Here is a 7,459-nt window from a genome sequence, read left to right as displayed (position 1 = left end):
TATGTGCACCACGTGCATGCCCAGTGCCCACAGGGGGCAAAAGAGGATGCTGGCTCTCTTAGACCTTGAGTTACAGATGGTAGTGAGCCACCGTGTGGGTGCTAGGAACTCAACCCAGGTCTTCTGTTAGACCAACACATGCTCTTAACCACGGACTCACCTCTCCAGCTCCTTTCTGGTGTTGATGCTGTAACCCTTCCTCCCTCCAAAACAGAAGTACAATAATTCATCAAATCTCTCCTGTTTCTTCTTAATTATCACTAGCATGATGGACAGGAAGGGGAAGTCTGGAAGGCCATTTTGGTGAGCAGTATCCATTTTGCCACGTCCAAACCTTTCCTGTGGCTGAGGAAGGCATTACTGGCATCCAAACTAAAATCCAGGGTCATCTGAAGTCTTATTTAAAGGAGCAGTTCTAGTAATTTCTCCCACAAATTCTCCTCCCTCGTCCTTTTTAATGTTAGAATTACTCATTGGCATTAGCAGAAAAGAAATAATTGAGTTCTACTGGGTTTCTCTTTCCCTCTGGGAGAGAGACTTGGTAACAGTCAAATATCTAGAAGGCAAGCATTTAGCAGAGAAAGGGAGGACAATCAAGTCCTGCCCGTACATGTATTGTCATTGCTGAATCATTCACACTCTCACTTCTAGGCCGAGGCAGTGTGGTTTGGATGTGGTGGGAAGGATATTGGGAAGGAAGTACAAGGCTCTCTAGACCTCATTCTGTAATTCATCATGTGTCGGCAGACAATCTTCTTGGGAGGGGGTCTCCTTTTTTATTATTATAAATTTTGTTGAGATACAAATGTTTGTTCACCTTTCAGGGTATAGGATAATTCAGTGCACAGATACCATACATGCATCGAGGCAACAGGCACTTCCAGCACATGGCACCATGTCAGAGAGTGAAAGCTGGGAACTTTCACATTCTTCTGGCTATTTTGAAATATATCACATCATAGAGTCTTATAACCAGGACTTATATTTCTGAGCTAGAGAAAACCAGAAGCAATTCTTCCTACTTGTGTTTTGGTTATTTTTGCACTTCTGCCCATGCCCTTCTTATCTGCCCTTTTCTATCTCTGGTGACATTATTTCACTCCGTTCCAAGATACTAGCTTTTTAGTTTCCACAACTGTGTGTCTGGTTAAGTTCCTAGAATGGCATTCAGTTCCACCTATGCTGCTGCAAATCGTAAGATTCCATTTTTTTAAAGGGGCTGAATAATATTTTACTATACATTTTCTTCTAATGGATACCTTGGTTAATTTCGTATCACGAGAGTGCAAGTGTCTGCCTTTGGTTATAACACGTTGGGGTTGTTTTCTGATCAGCAAAATGGGGGAATGTTACATCAAGGCTTCTAGAGTTTTGGTTTACATCGCATCCACCTGAGGTGGTTTCAGTACACGTTTGTAAATCTGGCCCAAAGATGAGATGAGTGGGGAAGCCTGAGGACTCGGCGGCACGTTGTTTGGCTTAAACCCTGTTGTGGCATTAGCTACACAGACTAACGTGAATTATCAACTCTCCCATATCTCATAAAACCAACATCTCAATCTTATATAAAAAATCAATATTTACTTCATATTGAATCTGGAAGGATAAAATGAATCAAGGCTTTCAAAACACTGAGTGCTCTGATGGCCATATATTGAACCATAAGCAGATGGTTCACAGTACAGAGTGGTGTGTGTGTGATACGAGGTAGATTCTCCATAGCTGTTTGCTAAGTAATAACTCTTTCAAAGAGCAAAGTTTCCTTTGTTTTCATAAAAACTCAAATTCTCTATTACCCCAGGAATTACTGACCCAAGAAAAGTAGCGCTTTATTTGAGAGAACTGTTTATATTTCACTCTCAATCTCTGTCGTATGAATACTTTTATATCGGCAGGCTCACAATAATTAAAAAAGAAATAATTGAACGGTAGCACTCCCGTTAGAGTGGGTGAGCCGAGACGAAGGGACCGAGTCGCCTTAGCTCGATCCTGCAGCATGGTGATGGCTCTCATCTAGGTGCAAGCTTCCTCTGAAAGTCACTCGGTACGATTGATTTTGAAACACAAAAAAAGCAGAATTACATTTTCCGTGTTGTTAGTCAGGCTGAAAACAGAGCACATAACTTTTAGGAAGCTCGCGAATCAGGGCTATCACAAATGAACTTCCGTCCCCATTGGCTTCCTGCGGTGGCGGTGTGTGTGTGGGGTCCCTGGCCAAACACTCCGCCTGTGCTTCTGCGGGGTTTCCAGTGAGGGAAGCCAGAGGGTAGCACGGGCGAGGAAGCCGCCTGGGAACCTCGGAGGTGGCCTCCTAGAAAGATCGCGGCGAGGGGGAGGAGCCCCGATTGTCCAGGAGAACAGCGCGGCCCCATCCGGGAAGTGGCCGCCCGCAGGGGGCGGCTCCGGGTGCCCGCGCCAAGGCGCACAGCGGGAGCGCGCGGAGCCCGGGCCGGGCCTCCGGGGCCTCCCTAGCCCTGCGGCCCGCTCGGGGGCGAGGCAGCTCCTCCCCGCAGCCCGTGCTTCCGCCCCATCAGTGGCCGCCCGGGTCCCGGGAGCACCGCGCCCATGGGCCCCGGGAACCTCGGCCGCGCGACCGGGAACTCCCGGAGCTGGGTGCGGCCCTGGTCTCTCTGCCCCCGGGGATGGGCGTCGTGGGTACCTGCAGCCGCCCGGGAACCTGGACCCGGCCAGCGGTTGCAGCTACCGTGGACGAGGCGGGAGACCGGAGCCAGCTGAGCTTGAAGGTCCCAGTGGACCCGCTGCTGCCACCCGCACACGGCAGGCGCCTAGGCTGGCGCTGCGAGCGCGTGCGGGGCTTCTCGGTTGTCGCCCCCCTCCCATCCCCTCTCGGGGAGCCTCCGCCTTAGTCCCTTACGTACACAAACACATTCGGGGCTGCCAGCTGATTCTACCTCTTCCCCGCCCTCCCTCCCATCTTCCGCTCACCTCCGTCCATCTCTCTCATACCTTCTTGCCAAAAAAGCTCCAAGGCAAAGATGGACATGAGCGAACAAGTTAGGATACGGCCAAGCGCGTGTGCACTGGGAGGAGGGTGGTAATGAAGTGGGAGAAAATAATGAAAACGAAATTAGAAACACCCGAGAGTGTAACCCCACGCGCGCGCACTGCTCTCAAGCCGCCAGCAGTCTAGGCAGTGTCCAAGTGGAGGCAAATTTTAAATATTCAATGCTAGGACAGAAATTCATGCAGTGCAAGACGCCCGTGGTGCTTGGGGGGGGGGGGGGGCTTGTGCTCAGGGTTTAAAGCTTTTCCCTGAGATGCATCTGTGTTGGCATTACAGGCACTGGAGTGACAACACCTACTTTTGGATGCCTCGGAGGCTGGATTATCGGGGCGGGTGGCCTTTGTCACCTCCGTAGCAGGTCACTGGACTCTGCTCAAGGTGCAATGGGGGAGGCAGCTGCTTGGGAGCTGGGGGAAACACCCGGGGGGAGGCAGCTGCTTGGGAGCTGGGGGAAACACCCGGGGCTCTTAGAGAATGTGCTGGTCCCCACGGAAGGCACGCGCTCGCCCTGAGCCCTTGGCCAGATGACTGAACGAGGGGGGTGGAAACCGTACATCGAACCTTCTGGGTCTCTCGCCCCTCCCCCCGCACCGGAGCGGTGGCACTTTCTTCTCCCCGAGCTCACGTCTTCCTCCCCTCCCCTTTGGAACAACCGCGTTAAAACGAGGCCGCGGGAGCTTGCCGACTACATAAAGCAGGTTTTCCGAGAATCCTCCCGCGACTGCGTGGTGGTGGAACCTTCTTTTATTTCAGAGGCCTTTTCCAGCGGGAGCGAGGCGGGGTAGGGCTGTTGTTCGCGTGGCCGATAGGGGGCAGCAGGTGCCCTGCGATGTGCCCACTGGCCGTGGGAAGCCGGCCTAATTGGACGTTTGGGTGAGCAGGCTGGACCTGCGGCCTCTCGGGCTCCAGCGGCAGCCGCGTGGCCCTGGGCAGAGACCCGGAGCACCTGAGGATGTTCCTTGTGCAAGGCCATCTAGCTGTGTGTACACCTTAGCGCGCCGCACCAGTTCAGATGTATGCAGATGTTGTCACTAATAAAATACTCAGTCACCAGGCAAAGTCAACCAGAATCTATTGGGGTTTCTAGTCTTAAAAAAGAGAGAGCCATGACAGTCTGGGTGGCGGTGGGTGGGTAGGTAGGTGGGTAGAGGGTCTGTCAAATTCTGTTGAATTGCGAAAGTGCTTCCTCACTAGAAGTTGGGAACCTCCGGTCGGTAGGAAGGCTGGGTCGCTGTTGGTGAAGATTCCGAGGTGGAAGGTAAAGTAGGGAGACGGATGGCTTCGGGCTGACTGTGGCAGCTGGCGCCTTGGAGCCGGAGCTGGGCAGCTCCGACCGGTCCGGACCCAGAGGGATTCCTATGGAGTCTGAAAACCTGCTGCCCTTGCCAAGACCCAGCACCGTGTTCAGAACTGTGGAAAGGGAATTATCCATCTTCTGCAAATTCATATTTCCACCGAACAAGCACGTTCTTTCTTTTTTTTTTCTAAATTAAAAATACATTTATAAGCAGTAATTTTTAAGCAGTCTAATGTAAAAAGCAAATTAGGGACCGGTTATTACAATCATATCTAGGTAGTTTTTTTTAAAGTGATAAATTATTCAAATCAAACAATATGTAAGAGTAACAAGGTTGTTCCCATCCTCTGTAAATATCACGCACAATTGAAAACTCCAATTAATCCCTAATAGACCTCCAGTACGCAGGGCAGGATTATAGCCTGTACTTGTAGAATTTTTCAAAACATGACTCTAAGATGTCCTTATTTTATTATGAAGAGCAATAAAACATACCAGTGATAACACTTTTACTGTAATTTTTCCAACAGCATAATACTTTTTAGGAACAGAACTATACGTGCTGATGACCAGAAGGTCTTCCAAAGCATACTTCAGCATCAGAAACCTTATTAACATTCCAAGTCCATATCATATTATCAGAATAAAGAATCACCCATAAATAGTGACAAATATTACCTTATTAAAACTTGTAGGAAATATTGTATTTATATTTGAGAGGGTTGGGAAAGAGTTAGACTAACTGAAGGCAAAGATGGACTTGTGGGCCACGTTGCGGAAGGACAATAAATAAATCTAAACTGGGTTCAAAATACTAGAGATGGCAGAGGTCCAGCAGTGTCCATGGACAGGCCCACAGCTGCTCAACCGTGGGCAGGGCACTCCTTGGACCTGCAAACCCTGATTGTTCTGTGTCTGGAGGCAAACTTGGGCAAGCACCAACACACTGAGCGTGCTGGCACGGATAGGCATTTGATCCTATTTTTATATGGCCAAAAGCTGTGCCAAAGACTATTTGCAATCATTTCTTTCAAGAAAATTTTGCCACGAATTGGCAGTCCAAGGATATGGCAAATGATCTCATGTTTAAAGCAGAGTGTCACTTTTAGGACACTTAACTATATTGCCCAATCCTCTGCCAGACCAGCTATACAAGGCAGGTGTCAGTAGCTCCATTGTGTGTATCCATTACGTGTTAAGATAACTGAGTTTTCTGGGGCTTAGGAGGCGGTTCAGTGGTTAAGAGAGCTTGCTGCTCCTCTAGAGGACCTAAGTTCGGTTCCCAGCGTCCACCTTGGGCAGCTCACAATTACCTGCAACTCCAGCTCCAGGGGAATCTGATGCCTCTGGCTTCCTTAGGCATCTGCTCTCATGTGCACACACCTGCACTCACACGCACATACCCTTCCCTCCTCTTTACACAGGTAAACACACACACACACACACACACACACACACACACACACACACGTTAACTAAAAATAATAGAAGTAACCTTTACTTAAAAAAGAGAACTGGGGTTCCAAGAGTGTCAGCCACTTTCCTGCTTTATGAAGCTATTAATCACATGGCCCCTTTCTGAGCCAGCCACCTGGGGTGTCCTTACCAAGGGCCCCAAACCCTGGACTCTTTTGCTGCTTGACGCCTAGGCAAAAGTTAGCAGCCTTATTTATAAATATCACAATGTGCATATCCTAAAGCCAAAACCAGTATTTTAAAAGCAAGAACAAACTAGAACTTGACATGCACAGAGGGTCTCACCCTCCAATTTCTGCGTCCAGAAGGTTTATGGAGGTGACACCGGAGTAAGAAGCCATCACATCACTTGGTTTAAAATCACAAAGACTGAAACAGAAATGGCTTGATTCCTTCAGACCAGCCAATGAAAATTCCAACGTCTTGCTTTGCCTTGGAATGTGTAGATCGAGCTCTATACGAAATCTGAAATAGGAAATCACACAGAAAATTGACCATATTTCACGTGCTAGTCAACATCTTATACACCAGCTTGGAAGAGTTTATAAAATTCGCAACTGTAAACATAAAAAAAAAATGAGACCTTGGCATGTGGAGAGCCTGAGTGATGCTAGGATCTGATGTAGCCCTGGTCTGTTGCCACTCGATTGGATGTCTGATTATGAAGTTGTTTAGTCACAGTAGAGGCTTTTAGATTGCAAATCCTCAAGCATAATGCATTGTTCTGTGGAGAATGCTAGTGTACATTGTTCATGTTTAAGTTATCAACACTGGGGCCAGAGAGGTGCCCAGAGGGTCAGGCACTTGCTGGGCAAAACCGACTGCCTGAGGTTGATCCCCAGAACCCACTTAAAGGTGGGAAGAAAGAACTGACCACACAAAGTTGTGCTCTGACCTCCTCAGATGTGATGTGGCATGGACTACTACTCAACATTTTAATGGGGGCAGGTGGCACACACACACACACACACACACACACACACACATTAAAATAAATGTAAAGAGTTTTAACTATCATTCATTTGAGGTCAAAAAGGGGAAGAAAGATGTCTTAGTTTGGAGTGTATGGCTGTGAAGAGACACCAGGACCACAGCAACTCTTAAAAAGGAAAACATTTGGGGCTGGAGAGATGGCTCAGAGGTTAAGAGCACTGACTGCTCTTCCAGAGGTCCTGAGTTCAATTCCCAGCAACCACATGGTGGCTCACAACCATCTGTAATGAGATCTGGTGCCCTCTTCTGGCTTGCAGTCATATATGCTGTATATGTAATAAATAAATCTTTTTTTAAAAAAAAAGGAAAACATTTAATTGGGGCTGGCTTACTGTTATGGAGGTTTGGTTCATTATCATCATGGTGGGAAGCATGGCAGCACACAGGCAGACATGGTTCTGGAGAGGTAGCTGACAGTTCTACATCTGGATTGGTAGGCAGCAGGAAGAGAGAAGAAGACTGGGCCTGGCTTGAACTTTTGAAGCCTCAAAGCCCATCCCCAGTGACACACTTCCTCCAACAAGGCCACACCTATTCCAACAAGACCACACATCCTAAAAGTGCCACTCCCCAGAGCCATTTTCACTCAAAACACCACAAAAGGTATGTTGCAGGTTATACAGTAGTGGGTTTTTAGTATCCCAGATTTTCCCCTTTTCTTTGTTTCC

This window comes from Peromyscus eremicus, chromosome 12 (assembly GCF_949786415.1).
Source record: "Peromyscus eremicus chromosome 12, PerEre_H2_v1, whole genome shotgun sequence".
NCBI classification, from domain to species: domain Eukaryota; kingdom Metazoa; phylum Chordata; class Mammalia; order Rodentia; family Cricetidae; genus Peromyscus; species Peromyscus eremicus.
The sequence above is the reverse complement of the archived record's forward strand: the minus strand, read 5'-3'. Positions refer to the sequence as shown.